Below are 21,123 nucleotides of genomic sequence, written 5' to 3' on the forward strand. Positions count from 1 at the left end.
TTTCTTGGTGGGGATTCAAGCTGCTCTTCATATTTTTGGCCACCAGATGCCACCAGAGAGCACTGTGTTGAGTAATGAACCGTTTTTCAATACAAGCTTCAGTGCTTCAGAAAACTTCATTTGGCCATCACTAGCTGTAGGTTTTAATGATCTAGTCAGAAAAGATGATTCTGGAGTTCCGGTGAATATGGTAGGCTAGAAGACGTGCTTTCACTGTGCTCCCGCTCCCACCTGTACTTATCACAGTGTAATGCGCACTACTGTCTATATTTTTACCTAAACTAGTGACTGAGAGCTTTGGGAATACTCAGCAGTCCTAAATACGCTTTTTGGAAGTTAAATAATGTCGAAGCAGACGAAGATACAATCTCGAAAGACCACGGCCGTCGTGATGAACAATGCTAGCCAAACTGACATGCTAGTAGCAATGGGCGACCAGCCCTCGCCCCCGGTGGACACCGCAACTCTCGTCCGTGAGGTGACCGATAGCATCAGTGAGGTAATTGACCAAAAACTGTCTGCACTGTCGGGGACACTGGAGAAAATTTCGTCCTCGCTGGAAAACGTCTCCAAACGCGTCACGGAGGCAGAGCAGAGAATCTCAGATATGGAAGATGGGGTGACTGACCTCGCGGGGAGGCTGGCTGAAGCGGAGGGGAGGATTAAGGTTATGGCAAAAGGTTTGGACGACTTAGAGAACCGCAGCAGGCACGACAATATTCGCATCATTAACCTGAAAGAAGGTGCGGAGGGTGAGAGCCCTACTCAGTTTTTTGAGGCTTGGCTGCCTGCCACACTCGGGCTGAGACACAGCTCCGCGGGTAAAGCCCGCATTAAAGTTGACCGCGCACACCGGGGCCTCGGCCCGCGGGGTGCTCACCCCAGGCCGGTGATCATCAAGCTCCACAACTCCGGAGATAAACAGCGGATTATGGCTGCAGTGAAAGCGGCCCCCGAACTCCACCACGACGGGCAGCGGATCTTCATACATCAGGATTTCTCCTACGCGATCCGTGAGAAACGACGGGGATTTAATGCTTCTTGCCGTGCCTTAATCGACAAGGGCATCCGCTTTAGGATGCGCTATCCAGCGACGCTTGTGCTGACTTACAATGGCAATGAGCACAAGTTTGAATCGCCTAAAGATGCACAAAGTTTCATCAATGCGCTGGATTAATAGATGCTTGCCCCGTACAAACTGTGGCACTGCCGGACTTAACTGGGACCGTGTCATTAGACGCCTGAGTCCGCAGCGTTTAACGCAGTTTGAGGAGGCAGAGACGGTTTAACGGGGAAAATAGCCTAATTGTTTACTCAGTCTCTAATTTTGATTCACAACTGACAGTAACCCGATTCCATTCAGGTTTGGGGAGCGGGGGCGGGGTTTTGCTTTGTTTTGTTTTTTCTCTTTTTCTTGTCTTCTCTCTCCTTCTCTCCCGTGGAGTGAAACTTCTTTTGGCTGCACTGGGCTTGTGACACCACCCGGTGGGTGGCATTTTCATTTTTGTTTGTTTCTTGTTTGTCTGTTTTTAGTCCGTGATACCTTGACGTTTATCTTAATTCTGTTATTGTATGCAATTTGTTGTGTGGGTGAAGGTTCCTTTGCCATCTTTTTGTGATGGTTTTGTTCATGTCAGCACGGCCGGTTCAGGCCATGGGTTAAGTCTTTCACATGTCTTTTATTATGATGGCTCTTTCTGTTTGCCTTGGGTTGACGATTCTTGTCCAATGACAGATTACTTTTGCAATGAGTAACACTAAAATTATTACTCTTAATGTCAAGGGAATTAACCACGTCATTAAGAGGCGCAAGATAATTTCCTTACTCAAAAAAGATAGAGTGCAGATTGCATTACTGCAAGAGACTCACCTCACAGATTCCGAACACCTAAAACTCAAACGTGATTGGGTGGGACAAATTTATTATTCTTCCTTTAACTCTAAAAGTAGAGGCGTCGCAATATTGGTCCATAAAAATCTACCATTCACGCTACATACTATTGTAAGGGATACGGACGGACGATTTATTTTGATTACTGGGCTTCTATATGGGGAATTAATTCTATTGGGAAGTGTTTATGCACCAAATACTTTTGATAGGTCGTTCTATTCAAATTTTCTGGCAAAAACCTCCCCTGTGTGTCCGAACCACGTAATAATTGGTGGGGATTTTAACTGTGGCTTGAATCCTGAAACTGATTATAATCCACCAAAATCTCAACCATCTTCAAAAATGGCAAAGGCTACAACGGACCTCTGTTCAGATCTTGGTCTCTTTGATGCTTGGAGAGTTTGTAATCCACATGTGAAGGACTTCACATTTTTCTCACGCCCCCATTTTTCCTTTTCCAGAATTGACTACATGTTTGTTTCTGGATCTGTCCTTGACAGAACTCGGGGCTGTTTGATCCGCACATGTGCGCTTTCGGACCACTCATCAGTTTCAATGGAGCTATCACAACCTTACTATGACCCTTCGTCTAGACATTGGCGGCTAAACCCAGCTCTCCTTAGTGACCCTAAATTTGTAAAGTATTTAGAAGATCAGTGGGAACTCTATCTTTCTACAAATGACTTACCGGGGGTTAGTGCTTCTACTCTATGGGAGGCGGGTAAGGCATTTCTCAGGGGCTCCGTTATCTCTTTTACCTCGGCAAAAAAGAAGAGCAACTTAGCCAAACAATTAGTGCTTGAACGCGATATCACTGACTTGGAGAGGGAGTTTAAGAAATCCTCGTCTATTTCTGTGCTTCGGAAGTTGGATGCAGCTAGATCGGCCCTGGACCAACTGTTAACTCAGAAAGCGGAAACTGCAATATTCTATGCGAAGCATAGATTATTTGAATCAGGCAACAAACCTGGACGCTTGCTCGCCCGACTTGCCCAAGGGAAACGGGGCTCTTATGCAATACCCTCTCTAAAAGATAAGGCAGGTGTTTTACAGTTTGAGGCTAAACTTATCAGCAAAATAATGAAAGAGTTCTATCAAGACTTATATTCCCCTGAGTGTCAAAATACTGTAGACGCCAGGAAACTGTTTCTTGACACTGTTAACCTCCCTATACTGTCAGAGGAAAGTCGATTGGATCTTTGCAGCCCTATCAGGGTGCAGGAGGTCTTGGATGCAATTAAATCCTTACAGAGCGGGAAGGCTCCGGGCCCTGATGGGTTTGGGCCAGAGTTTTATAAAAAAATGGCCAAACATGTGGCGGGTCCTTTGTTGGGAATGTATACAGAATCTCTTGAGAGGGGCGTGCTTCCACCCACCCTAAACCTTGCCCATATATCCCTGATCTTAAAGAAGGATAAACCCGCGGATCTGTGTACATCCTACAGACCTATAAGTCTACTTAGTGTGGATTGTAAGATTCTGTCCAAAATTTTATCCAGACGTTTGGAGGAGGTTCTGCCGGTTCTGATAAAGCCTGACCAGACGGGATTCGTCAAGAATAGATACTCCCGCTCCAATGTCCACCGACTCATAAATGTTGCGCAGTTCTCTCAGAACACCAATTATAGGGCTCTTGCGATCTCTCTGGATGCTGAGAAAGCATTTGATCGGGTGGAGTGGGAATATCTATTTGATGTTTTGGACAGGTTTGGTTTGGGATCTGAATTTGTCAAGTGGGTCAAACTGCTGTATGGGGCCCCAGCTGCAAGGGTCTTGGTTAATGGCTCGGTCTCGGATGTCTTCCCACTGGGTAGGGGAACGCGGCAAGGATGCCCCCTCTCTCCCCTGTTGTTTGCACTTGCTTTGGAGCCACTGGCAGAGGCTATAAGAACTGATCCTGAGATCTGTGGGGTGACCTTGTCGAATACTGAATACAGGATTTCCCTTTATGCAGATGACGTGTTGCTCTTTCTCACTAAGCCAGAAACTTCTATTCCTGCACTGACACATATCATCAACCAATTTGGCCTCTTCTCAGGGTATAAGATAAATTATGATAAATCTGAAGCTTTGCCACTGGGTGACGGGGGGAGGTGGGACGCTCCTCCTAATTTCCCTTTCAGGTGGTCGACCACGGGTTTCACATATTTAGGTATCAGGGTGTCCGCAGACACAGCGGAGTTGTACAAGTTGAACTTCAAGCCGATTGTGGCCTCAATCAAGAATGACCTCAATAGGTGGTTTGACCTCCCCCTGTCTTGGACGGGTAGAATAAGTTTAATCAAGATGAATGTGCTACCCAGAATATTATACCCCATTCAAATGTTGCCTCTCAGGATCAACAGAAAAACATTCATAGAGATTGAGGGATGTCTTTCTAAATTCATATGGCGTGGGAAGAAATCTAGACTAAAGATACAGATTTTACAACTGCCCACGGATGAGGGGGGTCAGGCACTGCCTAACTTTTTATATTACTACTGGGCTTGCCATGCACAAATAATCTCAGGGTGGTTACATTCCTTCCTTCACCGGGGCGAACCATCGGTAGATGCCTGGTGCTGTGACCCTCTCTCACCTCTTAGTCTCTTATCCACTGACCTGGCGGACCTCCCTCTTGGTGTCAGAACTAATTCCGTCTTGATGCCCACTTTAAAGGTTTGGCGTGATATTACTGCCCACGTCGGAAGAAGAGGTTTCTCTAGTGCACTGCAGCCTCTAACTAGGAATAAAGCTTTCCCCCCGGGTATTGGCGTTAATATATTTGATGATTGGTATTCCAAAGGTATAAGATTTATTTGTGATCTGTTCGAAAGGGGTAGTTTTATGGCCTTTAATCAAGTTCAAGTTAAGTATAATTTACCACAGAAACACTTCTTTGGATTCCTGCAAGTAAGGCATTATGTGAACTCCCTTAAATTTCCAGCCAATCAACCAGTTTTGAACCCTGTTGAAAGCTTTCTTCTCAAAGTTAACGAGGAAATGACTACAAAAAAGAAATTTATTTCTCTTTGTTATGGGAAATTGTTGTCTTTGAACTTTATAACCACTGATAAGGCCAGGGTTCGGTGGGAAACCGACCTCGAAGCTCAGGTTGGTGCGGAAGCATGGTCCAAAACTTTCAGATCTGCCATGAAATTGTTTCCCTGTAACAGACTAAAGGAAAGCCAGTACAGAATCTTACATAGACTACAGCGTACGCCGGAGTTCCTAAATAAAATTCACCCTCAGATTTCTGCTCTTTGTGTGAAGTGCAATACGGCTGTAGGGACCTATTACCACTGCATATGGCAATGTCCTTTAATTACTAGATTTTGGAAGAATATTGCTATAGAGCTTTGCTCTATTTTCCACCGAACGATCCCACTGAACCCTATGCTGTTCGTTCTGGGTCTATCTATAGAAGGGCTCTCTCTGTCTTCTGTACAGATGCTTTTGTTAAGTAAACTTTTACATTTGGCGAGGCGATGTGTACTGTTTCAATGGATTCAGAGACGGCCTCCTACTGTTACACAGTGGTACAGAGAACTGCTCAGGGTGCTGCCGATGGAGCGCCTCAGTGCCATCATAAAGGGCAATTGTAATGCATTCTGTAGCATATGGCAGCCTCTGCTTGATCACCTACCTCATGACCTTACTGTGCTATTACATAAAGGGGACTCGCAGTTTGTTTTTAAACACACTGATTAATGTCTGTGTTTTCCCCCCCTTTTTTTTATTTTTTATTTATTGTTTCCCTTGACTTCGAATGTGAAACGCTTTACATATTTTGTCCCAGGCGTGTGTACTGGTAACTCATATACCTGCATTTGCTTTGTTTTTTTTTTGGTTTTTTTTGTTTTTTTTTTGTGCTTGGCTGTGCTGACTTGTTGCTGTTCGTGTTGTTCTGACAAAATCAATAAATCATCGTTTCAAAAAAAAAAAAAAAAAGAAAAGATGATTCTAAAAGTCATCAACTGACTCCAAATGCCCAGATCTGAACCACCTGTTTGCTGAAAACAAATCCACCAATCAGTTGTCCAGGTCTAACTACTGACTTACTATTACTCTGTGGCAAAACCCTGTCAAATCTGCTTCGGTGCACCTGTTGAACAACTGCTTCTAAATCCAAGACCCTAACTCCCATCAAAATCATTTTCAAATGGTGTCCTGAGGATTTGTTCCATACAACAGTGTGTTCTTCATGTTCCTGCTGTCAAACATTTGGCTACAGGAGCAATTAAAAAAGTGGGGTCTTTCCTGCTGTTGAAACAAACTCCTGACTGAACATACAATGTATGTCTATGGGTCAGTTAGAGGGTTATCTCTCCACTTGGATCCACACAGTTCAAAAAGTTTACATCGCTGAGCTTTGAAATACACACTGTTGGAAAGACAACAACGATGGCTACGTTTTGAGGGTAAAATGGTGGCTGTAGAGCAAACACTGTGCACACAGCAGCAGTTGAAACATAAGATTTTAAGATTTTCATGCCTTTGGAGTTTATTATATGGATGTGGTGACAGTGTAAAGACAGCCTGTACTTCTGATTTTCAGAAAAATTTGGGGATCTATTTTAACATTGGACTCTATGGAAGAGTTGGAGGGAGGTGGCTGTGCATTGGTGACATTTATGAAAGAACCATAATATATACTACAATAATAACAACATTGGATGAAAGAGGACAGCAGTGGCTACGTTTTGAGGGCAAAATCATACCTGTAGAGCCAACAATGTGGACACAGCAGCAGTTTAAAGAGAAGATTTCAAGATAAAAATTCCCCCTGCTCCCACTCTAGCAGTTGAGCTGTCTCACTCTAACCTCCAACATTCTGTCCCATACACACCCATTATAAACTCTGAAACGGGTGAAAAAAAGCATGAAACTTAAACTGGGGCTGAAGAAAAAGTATAATAGATATTGAAAAGATAAATACAAGTTGAATGTCTTGGCTTCGTTTTAAAGTTTAAATGGTGGCTCTAGGTCAACGTATGTGGAAGTAGTTGAAATAAGAGTAAGTTGAATGAGATTTTGAAGGGTCTCCCCATTGAAATACGTTATAAATTTTTGATGAATAATTTAAAAAATACAAAAGTTAAAAATGACAAAAATAGAAGCAGTAATGTCCAAAAGAAGAGGAATCTAACGGTAGCTGAATGGTTTTTCTAAGTTGAATGGTGTTGAAGGAGATAGACGGACAGATAAGAGTTTAAATATATATATAAAATATAATAATAACTAGAAAGTGCATTTTCTGAAGAAACTGCAGTGTGAATGCTCAAATCTGAATGTATGCGCTGAAATGAATTAATTGATGAAATTAAGTTAAAAATGAAAAAAAAAAAAAACTGAATTTTTAACCTGAAAACAAAAGTGCTGAACTGCTAAAAGCTGACGTTTACACAAAGGAAGAATTTGGAAAATAGCTGAAAATGTTTAAAATTTTAATTAGAAAAAGATGAGTAATGACAAAAAGAAAATTTAGAGTCAGCAAACCTCTGAATGAATAACAAAAGTTCATATTCTTCTAATCACTTAAAGAGTGGAATTATGTTTTATAAATCTCTAATTCATAAAAAAAATAACTTATTAAAAATAAATGTAAAAACAAATTTGTTAAATTGAACTGAAAAGATGAACAAACATTCTGGAGAAAATACAAACTTTCATATACAGCATAATGTTTTTCAGACATATTGTGTATATTATGTTTAATAGTATTATATACATCAATTTGTTTTGTATGTCATAACATAAAAATCTTAAGTCATATTTTACAGCTTCTTTCTGAAAAGGACTAGTAGAATAAATAAAAATAACTAAATTAAATAACTAAATAAAAAATGTTAAGCAACATATGAAATACATGAAAATTCAACTTTTAAAACCACAATCCTGAACCTTTAAATTGTGTTGGTTTCTTAGAACATGGCTGAACAGCTGTTTCTATTGGTCTACTGATCTGTCTACACATCTTTTTATTACTCATTCTTTTTTGTGTTTTAATGTAAACAGAGTCCACACAGTTGTAAAAGAGAACTGTATAGAGATTTTTGAGTAAATTCAAATGAAAGCCTAAGGTGGTGACACAGTTTAACACATACAAATAATCAAATAAACACATTAGTCCTTTTTGTGACCATGGATTAAATAAGTATCATTAGTTTACAGCATTGTTCAGCCATGCCACTAAATGCTTTTTTACACATTGTTTTAACCTGGGCTCAGACACAAAGTCCCAAATTTAGTTAGTCCCTGACTTTGAGTTGTGTTTATGACTAATTATTATACACAAGGCTTTATCTATCTGAACTCTAAGGACACAAATATGAAAAAAACCTATACTTACCAGCTGATACCCCACACTAAACACTAGGTGTGCCATGTGACCTGAAACTTTGGTACAAACTCATCATAATCATTCTGTTTACACTGTTTTTTAACACTGTTTGTGTTGCTGTTCAGCAGTTTAAAATGTTTTAGATTGGATTACATGGAATGAATTTGAGTTCTCTCGGGGGGTTTATGTGTGTTTTGTTCTTAGCAGATTTTTTTTCCCATACTGTTGAATTCCAGTTATCACATTTCTGGTCATATGACATCCCGAGTGTCCACTTAAAAAAATCCCCACAGTTAATTCAACATTAAAACAAAATAAAAATATGTTAAATAAATAAATAAAGGTTTGCTCTGTGATGAAATATTAAATAAGCATACATTGTACAGAGCTCTAACAATGAAAACAATCCTTTAGCCTGTTGATCAGAGTGAGGCAGTCATTATGTCCATCTAAAAGAAGAGCAGAAAACAGGAACATATGTAGTTGTAAATGTGAATATCAGTGATAGTTGTCTTGTCAAAGGGAATACAATAATGAAAATGTTAACTTACAGAATCATTTAGGGAGAATCTTGACACTGCACAGAGGAGGCACAGTCAGTCTGACAATGATGGTGATCTCCAGGGATGTTTTCCTGCAGCAACATTCCTGACAACTGGCCATATGATCCAGAGTAGTTGGTTTGTAATAAACAGAAAGGTGTATATGTTAGGTAGTGTGCACTTAGAGCTGGTCCTAAGAAACAAACACACCCTGTAATAAACTGAATACCTGTAGTAGTGCTGCTGCAAATATAAAGCCCTTCTATCACGTGTGGTTTCAAAGAAGGCTCAGTCACAGAAACTGTGCAGTCTGTTCAGTCCTGAGTGTCTCAGCTCTGAAGGGGATGGATCACAGAGGGAAACACCTGAGTACAGACATTAAAATACACTCAAAATAACACTCCTAAGGTCAAGTGAAAACACAATTTAAACACAAGAATGAATACATGTTTTCATGGAAATAATGTCATTAACCCTTTATTTCACCGACTGCTTGTGGAACAAACTAGAAGGAAGACTTATCACAGAATCTCTCCTGTGCTCCAGATGTGAAGTCTCACGCTCTGATCGTATGGTGAAGATGGTGATGATGAAGCCTCTCTGATCTGTGGCATTACAGTTTCTGGCTGCTGTGTGCTTCACACTGTTGGATTTTACGCTTTTAAGCTTGAAGAAGACACAGGAGGACTGTGTCTCTCTTAAAAAAAAAAAACAACCCCCCCCCCCCTAAAAACCTCCTACCGCACCCCCCCACTCAACTCCCACCTACCCACTCCACTCAACTCCCCAGCCTCACAAGATCCAATGTCTATACAAATGTAGGGTATCAGCTGGTAACCGAAAGCAAGTTGTCACATATGTAGTACATATGTGACACTGCTGAAACACTTCTGGCCAGAAGTGTGCAGTTATCAACCCAGACCCACCCTGATAAATGCACTGGCTGAAACATGATAAAAGCTCATAAAAATGTGTGTTTCATTGTAAGATTTGTCCAAAAATATAATCATATACTTTTGATAAAGTTTAAAGATTATAACAAACCAAAATCAATAACATTTTTGTAAATAGTATTTTAAAATAAAGGCACACATAAAGCGGCTTAACTGTCATTATTGCTGTAATTAGGTATTTTAAACCTTTAGTCTGTGTTGTTCTCCCAGAAACAACGAAGAAGCTGTTGAACATTTATTTGTTGTGTGGGCAATCCTCTGGTCCACCCTCCCTCCCTCCCAGCCACAGTGAGACTGGGGCAGCCTGGCAGGATTTTGAAGCCTGGCTGCAGAGAGGATATGCCTACACTGTTTGTTTTAAACTGCTATATTTGATTTTTTCTGACATTCATAGATTACTGTAGGTGATTTTTAGATTTTCTGTAATAAATAAAATTGTCATCTTTTACTGATATCATTACTTAATTCATTTAATTGTATTTTATGTAAAGAATTCAAACATTATCCTGCAATGCAGGGTGTTTTTTCTTAAGCCAACTTTTAAATATCGCTCTACTATCTTATGTCATTCAAAAATATAGAAATTACTTACTGTATTCAAAGATCTAGATCAAGAATCATCACAGGACAAAACACAGTATATAGGGTCATGGTAACTATGGTAGGTCTTCATGACTCCAGAATGGAGACATCGCTCTGGCTGAGAAATGAAAATTAGGTCAAGCAGTGTGTTCTTCTCTGTGGTAGGGGCAGTGATGACCTGTACGTATCCCCTAGACTCAAACAGCTCCAGGATTGGTTTGTTTGCGCTGGATAAAACATTCTCATTAAAATCACCACAAACTATAATGGGATGACAGTCCATGATCTCTAATGAGTCTAATAGGCTTATCAGGTTTTTCAGGAATGGCCTCAGAGTGTAGTCTGGAGGTCTGTACACAACTGCAATCAGAGCACTGACTGGTGCTTCAACCTTTAAAGCCAGAAATTCAAGGTCAGTTACATTATGGATGTACTGTTTTTCATGCACTTGAATGTCACTTTTCACATAAACAGCAACTCCACCACCACTTCTGTTTGCCATCTGGGGAAAGTTTGTGTAGGACAGGTGTCTGTTGCATTTGAACAAATTGTAATTTTCCAAGTGGAGACTCTCTGCGACAAAAGAGCCCCGCAGGTGTGTTTCTGTTAGGCACAAAACATCTGCTAGACACAATTCATGGTGACTCTTGATGTCATTAACGTGAGCTGGCAGTCCCTCTGTGTTATGATCAACAATGGTGAAAACTTCTGACCTGCTGAGTGTTTGTCTCACGTGTAGAAGAGGCATCATGTCATCAAGGTTGGCTTGTCTCATGTTCTCAAGCGCTGCAGTGATTTCTGGGTTGGTGAATATTTTTTTCTCCTCCATATCAAGAAGATACAGTCCACTGAGAGACGTCACTCTACTGACAGCTACGTAGGCCATGCCGGGCTCAAAAATGCTCTTAAGAGAGACAACAGCTGATGTAGTTGTCATACCCTGTACCTTATGTATTGTACATGCAAAGGCCAGCTTCACTGGGAACTGTCTTTGTACCACTCCTTTCTGCTTCAGATTCTCCTCTGCTCTCTCAATGTACACCATGTCATCTGCTGGTGTGCGGTTATTCTTTCCAGATGTCTCATTATCCATTTTAAGTCCAAGCTTGATGATGTGTTGGTCGTTTTCAGAGTAAACTACTCTAAGTAGTTTTCCAAAAGCTCCATTAACCAAACCATTTTGTATGTCAATGTTTCTGGTGAGCATGACACAAGCTCCTTCTGCAACTTTCAGTGTGTCTGGTAACTCGTTTTTACCTCCTTTAAATGGTCTGTCTTGAAGTGCCATTCTGCCAGTTCTAGGATCCTTTCTAAAATCATCTGCATGGATGTCAATGACATGAGTATGGAGCAGAGCCAGTTTTGAAGAGTTGTGTGCATCCACTTCTTTATTAGTTGCAAAGATGTGCAACGCATCAGTCGGACAAAGGGCTGGTTCAATTATGGCCTATGACAACAAATTTCTATCCGCTTCGCAAAGCTCATCCAACTTTCCTTTCACACGAATTCTGTTCAGCATCTTAGCAAAGACAACATCATCTTTCTGACGCATAATCTCAGTCAGAGTGATCATTTGAAAATGCTCCCGCCACAGGTCGATCTCGGACGGGCCGTGCACACAGAGAGGTTTAGACTGTCGCACTGGGGGTAGCTGATAGAAGTCTCCAACAGCAATGACTGACATGCCTCCAAAGGGTCTCAGAGTCCCTTTGATCTGTTTGAGTCTTGCATCTACATATGCAAAGAGATGTCTTGACACCATAGACACTTCGTCAATGACGATTATTTCAGCATTCAAAAGTTCTGATCTGACTTCATCCAGCTGATTGCCAAGTCCCCAAATGGGAGGTTTTAAGCTTCTAGGGAGCTTGAGAAGAGAATGCAGTGTTGTTCCAGAAATGTTAAATGCTGCAGTCCCAGTGAAAGCAGTTAACAGGACAGTGGGTTTTGATATGTCAACGTCATCTGCATATCTGGGCACTTTGCTCAGTATCTTAGATGCTTCTGAGTAGATGCATTTGATGAGATGTGTTTTTCCTGTTCCAGCACCACCATTAATATAAAAGAAAAACTGCTCTGGATTTAGAGCACAGACTCTTTTAGTGCACCAGTCTCTAACTGCATAAAATATGCAGGCTTGCTTCTTATTCAGATTCTGAAACATCTGACGTAACAATGTGGGATCAATAGCAGGGGGTTCCCTGATGGCTCTGACTTCTGTTGAAGCATCAGCCTGACGACTGTAGTCGGGCACATCTTCCTGTTCATTTTCATTGTCTCGCTCTCTTTCTTGTTCAACAAGTGGCAAACTTACGAGATCTGATTCAGGTGCCAGATTACACCATTCGTCAGTCACACCTCTGTTCTGCTCATATTACTCAACAGCGCTCTCGATCTCCTCACTGTTTTTCTCATATTTTTCTGTTTCTTTTGACAATGTGTTGCACGTACTCAAGACGGTCAGTACCTGGCAGCTGTACACAGCCAGCACCATAGAAAGCCTGATAGGTTGGCAAAGATGGCGTTTTCAGTTCGTGGTCTGAACGATGAGGAAGGTACAGTTTAAGCAGTCTTCCGGAATATTGCTCTGGATGTTTTTCTTGTGAGCAGCGGTGAAATCTGATGATAGCAGGCTTATCGTTTTTGCGCCTTTGCACAAATCCCATCTCATTGAGAAGGGGCAAAACATCTTTACCTTTTTTCTGTTGGCCATAGACAATCCTGCAAGTAGCAGCAAAGTCTGCCATGCACATCTCCTCATACTCTGGTGTTTCAGGTCTGGCTTTGTATTTGTCATTCAAAGATGTCATCCAAACATTGGAAGACTCAGGTGTTGTGTTGTCCAGAACTGACAGGGGACGACTCATTTTCACAGGATTATCATCAGTTGGTATGAAGATTACAGCACGTGAACATTGCTTCGTGTGAAGACCACATGCACGAGCAACACACTCCTGTGCACTGATCTCTCGTTTCTTTGAGTATGCCTGCATGACGGCTCTCATTTCATCGCACTCATTTACACTGTCCTTATGAGAGTTCTCAATGACAGTTTTCAGGTACTCAGATAGCCCGCTCTCTTTTTTTGGAAGCAGTTTCAGGTTCATTCAGCAGCTGGTTCAGTGGTCTGAGCTTGTTCTTTGCCGTTTCTACCTCCAGTTCATCATCCTCACTGGGTCTTGTGATCATTGTCTCATAGCAGGGTGGTTTGGGAAAACCAAAACGGCACCTGGAGCTTATACTCCTAAAGCACGTCTTTGTGTGGTTCTTACTGTGTTTTTGCACTTCTGTTACTTTCTTGTACAGTTCAGGTTGTTTAGGTGGATCAGGCAGCTGAGCTGTGATGTATTTGTTTATAAAATCCACAACAGTTTGATCATCATCCTCCTCAAACACAGGAGCACCTTCTACCCACAGGAGGCAGTGTATGTGTGGGCTTCCTCTGCGCTGAAACTCAACTCTGTAAAAGTAGTCAATGACTTTGCCAAGTGGCTCTGCAGGAGATAAGAGTAAATCTCTGAATAATGCTTCAACTCTCTTGTCAAACATGCGCATTGTTGTGACAGGATTGCTTCTCAGGATGTCACACTTTGCTGACCAGTCGAGTCCTTCAAAATTGACTTGTTCACCTTGCTGCCTTGTTATTGCCTCAATCACTTCAGGCCAGCGCATTTCAGCAGCTGAAAATGTGCAAAAGAACCAACAAGTCTTGCAAGTAAAGCTTAATGAAGCACTGCACAGAAATGCAGAAATGGTTCATGAGAATAAACAATTGGACACTAAATACAGAGAACTGGAAGGCCGAAATAAAGACTTGGAAGAAAGGCACAAGGAAAGTCTCATGAACCAACAGAAGCAGCCCAACGTGGACATCATAAATGAGGGCTGGGAAATAATGTTTAATCAAGCTCAGCAGCGCATTGCAAGCCTGATGACAGAAAAGAAGCAGAACAGCCATAAGTTAAGAACAATGTCCTGCCAGCTTCAACAAGCACAAGCTGTTACTCAGGAGCTCCATGGGAATCTCCAAGATGCTGAGAAAAAGAAGCAGGAGATGCAAGTACAGCTTGATGAAGCCCTGGAGAAAAACCAAGAGCTTCTTCAAGAGAAGAAACAGCAGGACATAAAGGAGAAAGACATGGAATGCAAACTTCACAACATGAAGAAACAAAATGATGTCTTGCAAGTAAAGATTAATGAAGCACTGCACAGAAATGCACAAGTGCTTCATGAGAAGAAACAACTGGACACTGAATACAGAGAACTGGAAGGCCGAAATAAAGACTTGGAAGAAAGGCACAAGGAAATGCTGGTGAACCAACAGAAGCAGCCCAACGTGGACATCATAAATAAGGGCTGGGGAATAATGTTTAATCAAGCTAAGCAGCCCATTGTAAGACTGATTATAGAAAAGAAGCAGAACAGCTACCAGCTTCAACAAGCACAAGCTGTTAGTCTGGAGATCTATGGGAAACTCCAAGACGCTGTCAACTTGAAACAGCAGCTGCAAGTACAGCTTGATGAAGCCCTGGAGAAAAACCAAGAGCTTCTTCAGGAAAAAGAGCAACTGTAAAAAATACAGGAGAAGAAAAACAAGCACAATTAGAAGAACTGGAGAAAAAAATGCAAGAAACTTGAGGAGGAAATTACAGTAACAACCGAAGAACTGAAAACCCTCATCCTACAGAAAAAAAGAGCTCCAGGAACAGTGCCTGAAAAAGAAGAAGAAACACTTCTGGTTTTTCAGGAGGAGGGACCCTCCTGCTTCCTCACTGGATCATAAGGCGGCATAGCCTGGTCTTCCTCCACCGCTTTTCTCATCTCCTCACCCCTATACCTCCCCCTCTTGCCCTTTCTCTCCTTCCACCTCTCCATCATTCTCCATTTTTTCTTTCTCCCCTCCCTTCTTCATCCTTTTTCTTTTCTTTTTTCCCCCTCACCCCCCCAACTAGTCAAGGCAGGTGACCCTCCCTGAGCCTGGTTCTGCAATAGGTTTCTTCCTTTAAAGGGAGTTTTTCCTATCCACCATCACCGAGTGCTTGCTCAGAGGGGATTGTTGGGGTTTTCTCTCCTTTCTATCCCTTTCTTTTCACCTCCCCTCTTCTCCCTTTCTCTCGTACCACCTCTCTCCACCACTCTCCATTTTTCTTTCTCCCCTCCAATCTTCATCCTTTCTTTTCTCCCCCCCCCCCCCCAACTTATTCTTGACTAACAATAAACACAATCAACCATATTTTTACTCGTGTCAAATCAATGTCTCTTCATTCAAGAATAATTCATCTTATGAATAAAAGCAGCAAACGGGTAATAGCTGTGTGTGTTGGTGGGGCGGCATATTTACGTTTTACATTTTAGCAGTATCTGTCGTGATCTGCTGGTTTGACTCATCCAATAAAGAAATGCATAGACAAAAAACACAGAGTTATATTTCTCTTATGTATGAGGACAAAATTTCAGCAGACAATTCTACAGGACAATTCTACAGTACGACAGTATTTAATGCAACTCACCCACTCACCTTGTAGAAACTAGACATGGACCGATCCGATATTACATATCGGTACTGGATCGGCTATCGGCGAGAAATAAAAAATGTAATCGATCCATTAAATATCAAAAAAGCACCTCACAAAACTAGCCACACGGTGTAACTCTGCTCATAACCGTAGCACGTTGGAGCAGTATGCATCATGGCTGTGTGTATTTGTAGGGTAGCTACCAAACCAGCATTTCATCTCCGAGGAAGTTTTCCCAGAGAGAAGTAAAGCAAGTGTGTAAGTTCATCTCTGAATGTTTGTAAAGCATTCCCACGTTAAGCTTAACAACCGATATATGGTGCGACTGCCTCTTCTCTCTCTCTCTCTCTCCTGCTGCTACTTCAATCCTGAAACTGCTTAATGATCAGCTGATCGGCTTTTCTGTCACGAGTCCGTCTCTCTTCTTTGTTTTTGGCCCACTTTGCACCAGAAAGAGGAAACCAGCGGCTGAACAACAGCAGCACGTTTAACCTTGATAAGCTGTTGTTAGAATTTATTTAACATTACTTTCTAGACCAGGATCCTTTTCTATGTAGCTGGTAACTGTGCAGGGGCGGATCTAGCAAAGTTTAGCCAGGGGGGCGATAGGGCATGAACAGGGAAAAGGGGGCACAAAGACATACTTTTCTTTCTTATTCTCATTTAAAATGTCCAGCTTTCAATGAATGATCATCCGAATCTTACACCCAAAGTTTTAATCTGATGTAAAATATATAGAAGTCCATTACTGTATATAGTAACTGTTAAGTCTAATATACCCTAGTAAGCTATAGTACTTTTTCCTTTGTGAAAGTACCATCTGTGAATTCTGCAATTCTGTTGAAGAAAGATGTTGAATCTATTTAATTATTCTTGAAAAATAATTTATTTCTGTGCATTTCCCCCCCTGCATCAAATTAAATTTGATTACATCGATTAAGCATCATGAGGTGGAGGGTGGGGGGTGGTTCCCTATTTTATTTTGCTGGGAGTTTGCAACCCTATTAGTTAGGTTGCTTAATATTTCTTCTAGGTACTCTTTAAATACCAGAATAGAGAGGATGGAGTAGGTTTAAGTTTATTAGATTGATCAGTGTTGCTGAATATGAATATTTTGGGCGCAGTGTATTTTTTACATACAGGTATAACAGAATAGCGTTAGTGTTGTTATTTATTTAAACTTGAGTATAAACTTATACAAAATGCAGCAAGATATTAAAAAAACGTTTTATTGATTAAAAAACACTATATCGGATTCATATCGGTATCGGCAGATATCCAAATTTATAATATTGGTATCAGACATAAAAAAGTGGTATTGTGCCATCTCTAGTAGAAACGCTTGAGTCAAATGTGTGACCCACCTGCCCCTGGGACTCAAACCTGTATTAACAGTTTTGCTTCACCTTTTATTAAAATAAATAAATAAATGCATATAAATATGCAACTGTACATACTTTGAATTTCTCCTCTTACTGTGGCTCCCCTGCAGTACTTTCAAAGCCCACCAGGAGGCCCAGGACCACACTCTGGGAATCACTGATCTAAACCATTTAAGAGAAAAGGTTCCTTTAATGCCCACACAATTCTCAGTCCAGAGACTAGGATACTATGATCCACTGTGCCAAATAGCATAATCATTCGAGTCTGAGATTAATAGAAGATGAATAAAAAAACATCTAAAAGTGCTTATTCTGTGCTATTGTGTGCTTTGAAACCAGACTTCTCACCATTGAAACCATTTGACATCTTTTTCCAGCACCTTGGACAGGAAAGGAAATTTAGAACTCATTCAGTTTTTCTGTTTTTGTTTTTTTGTGAGAGAGAGCTGGCTGCACTACCACATGTTTGAAGATGGCAGGGAGAAAGACATGTCCCTTTTAGAAGACAGACATCAATAATGGATAGCACCCTAGGCCTGACTGTGTCTTCTTGAATAAATGAGTGGGAATAATGTCTAGGGAGACACACAGAGAGCTTAAGATGGGTAATCATTTCAGCCAATTTAGACAGAGAAACAGGCTCAAAGTGATAAAAAAAACAAAACCAAACAACCAAGGATTTTGGGGGAACCGAGGGATCATAGGCAGCTGGAGTCATTACCGATAAAATTTTCACATATAGCTGGAGTCTCTGGAAGAGAAGTGGTAGGTTAGTGACTGATAACAGTGGTAATGGTACCAAGTAAAAAACGAAACCTGTCGCAGTTATTTGAGATGTCAGTGTGTCAGATGTGTATGTGGCTAGAGACTGGCCACAAACATATGTGTTAGCGCCATTTATAGTTATTACATGCTTTATTTTGAAAAGCCTGAAAAGGATATGGTGCTTTTGTTGTGAAAGTTTTGTGAGAAATAAAGTAAGCGAATGGCGGAGCGACACGATGGTTTTACCGTCGTTGTTGCACAAACCGACGCGTAAAACAGCCTCTTGTCCATCCAGACTCTTATTTTAGATATAAGAGAAATAGAGAATTCCAAGAAGAAACAAAGATAGCCACTACATTAAGTAAAACCATCATGCTCCCGAGCAAGACGACTGCATCGCTATGAGATCGTGCAAAGTTTGATACAGCAAGTCAGTTAAGTGCACAGAGCTGTATGCATGAAGAATCTAAGAAAAGAAGAAATAAGCTTTCATGGATAAAGTTTTGGACTATGATATGCTGCTAAGCTACAAGTCGTGTTAAAACTGAACAATTGCGATTCTCAACTTCTTACAAATAAGTCAGTGACAGTGTTTTTGGTCTTAAGAAGATGACACTAACTACGAAAGCCTCAGCTTTGTGTCATAGACCATTTTGTTTCATGAACACTTGTTGAATAAGAAGTTGTGTAAAAGGGGCAGAGATGGCAGATAAAGACCCGCAAGGTTGCAGGCCCAGGGCACAGAGCTGCAGTAGCGGGACTGGCCACAAGAGGGCGCAAAAGTACACCGAAAGAGGTTTGGAAGAACAGCTCGGCAGGCACATAAACGCAAGAAGGTCCAAGCTGTCACAATTAACTTCAAAAATGAATAAAATTAGCGGACTGATGAAAGAGAATGAAAGCCTTGACATTGTTGATGAACATTTAAGTAACTTTTCAAAGCTGCATGAAGAATTCTTACGGGCAAATGATGATGTACTGTCGCTGTTGCCAGAAGATGAAAGGAATGTGGACCAGATGCTCTGGTTCAACCCAAAAAAGGAGCAGTTCAGTGCGTTTATGACTGAAGTTGAGAAATGGATCATCGTAACAAGACATCAGCATCACGACGACGTGAGCCCAGATGACAGCGTGTCAGTGACTGCTAGACTAACTGCAAAGAAATCAGGTACCAGCATTGGAAGAAGCTCAGTCAGTAGCCGCTCATCAAGATCGTCCAGAGCTTCTTCGGTATCATCTGTACGGCAGAAAGAAGAAACAGAGCGCGCTGCTCTGCTCGCACGAGCCGCATCCTTGAAACAGAGACAAGCCTTGGACATTGAAGAATGTAAGTTAAAAGCAAGAAGAGAACAGCTTGAGATCGAGACAGCTATTGCTGCTTCTACAGCCAAAATAAAAGTGTTAGAGGACTGTGAATATGACAGCTGTAAAAATGATGTGGAACAGTGTGAATCGGCTGTTAAGCAATTCAGCTTCCAAGAGCCAAAGGTACAAGGTGAACATGATGGGCATTCAAAGGTAAACAGTCACAGTGTAAAACAAGAAGATGACTTGCACCAAACTGATGCCAGTGTTATTCCAATGAATCTATGTGAAGTCATGTTGAAACAAAATGATATCACTGAGATGTTAGTCAAACAACATAGACTGTCACATTTGCCTCAAAGAGACATTCCCATCTTTAGTGGTGATCCACTTGAGTTCATACCATTTACAAGAGCCTTTGACCATACAATTCATGACAAAACTGACAGTGACAGTGACAGGTTATATTACCTTGAACAGTTCACCAGAGGTGAGCCCAGAGATTTGGTAAGAAGTTGTCAGCACATGAATCCTCAACAAGGCTACAGTGAGGCAAGGAAGTTGCTGTTTTGTCATTATGGTAATGAACTGAGAATTGCAACTGCCTACATGAACAGAGCATTCAATTGGCCACAAATCAAAACAGATGATGCAAAGGCTCTTCATAGCTATTCACTGTTTCTCACTGGTTGTAACAATGCAATGCAAGACATCAGTCAACTGCAAGAGATGGAGATCCCCACGAACCTCAGAGTTATTGTCTCTAAACTGCCATACAAAATGAGAGAAATGTGGAGAGTCTCTGCTTTTGACATTCAAGAAACAAGTGGAAGGAGAGCAAAGTTCTCAGATCTGGTTAGATTCATAAACAGACAAGCAAAAATAGCTGCAGATCCTTTGTATGGTGACATTAAGGATGCTGAAGACAAAGCAAAGTCATCTGCAAATGTGAGAATGACTAGATCATCCAGGCAAAGGGGAAGCACATTTGCTACAAGTGTAACACAAGCTGCAAATGAAAGGTCACCTGAAATTAATAAAAGTGCTTCTTGTCACACTAGCAATGCCTTCCAGAAACCATGCATATACTGTGAAAAACTCCATACACTGGCAGAATGTCAAAAGGTCAGAAACCAGCCTTACAAAGAAAGACTAGAGTTCCTTAAAGCAAAGGGTCTGTGCTTTGCATGTCTGACACAAGGTCATCTGAGTAAGGACTGTAAGAAAAGATCATTGTGTGAGTACTGCTCTAAGAGACATCCAAGTATGCTTCATTGGACAAAGGAGGAGGACAGTAAGGCAGACGATTGCATCCAGAGAAATGTCTCAGACATTCCCACAACAAGTGATGAAACACACACTTCAGGCAGAATTTGTGGAGCCACGGGGGCCGGAAAAGGCATTCATGTGTTATCGATCGTTCCTGTGTGGGTTAAGTTGAAGAAAGGCAATAAGTTGATTGAGACTTATGCATTCATGGACAATGGGAGCCAAGCCACGTTTTGTTCAGAAAAACTGATGAGACAACTGGGTGTAGAAGGTAAGAAGACAAAATTCATGCTTCGCACAATGGGACAAGAAAAGATGGTGACAAGTTACCACCTGTCAGGATTAGAAGTGTGTGGTTTAAATGAGAACACCTATATAGATCTTCCTGACATTTACACTCATGCAGACATTCCAGTGTCTAGAGAGAACATCCCTACACAGGATGATTTAAAAAGGTGGCCACATCTTCGGCAAATAAAGTTCCCACATTCAGACGCAGACATTGGACTTTTGATAGGATGTGATGTGCACAAGGCTATGGAACCATGGGAGATTATTCATAGTAACGATAACGGTCCATATGCTGTTCGAACAGT

This window comes from Astatotilapia calliptera, chromosome 7 (genome assembly GCF_900246225.1).
Source record: "Astatotilapia calliptera chromosome 7, fAstCal1.2, whole genome shotgun sequence".
Classification (NCBI taxonomy): domain Eukaryota; kingdom Metazoa; phylum Chordata; class Actinopteri; order Cichliformes; family Cichlidae; genus Astatotilapia; species Astatotilapia calliptera.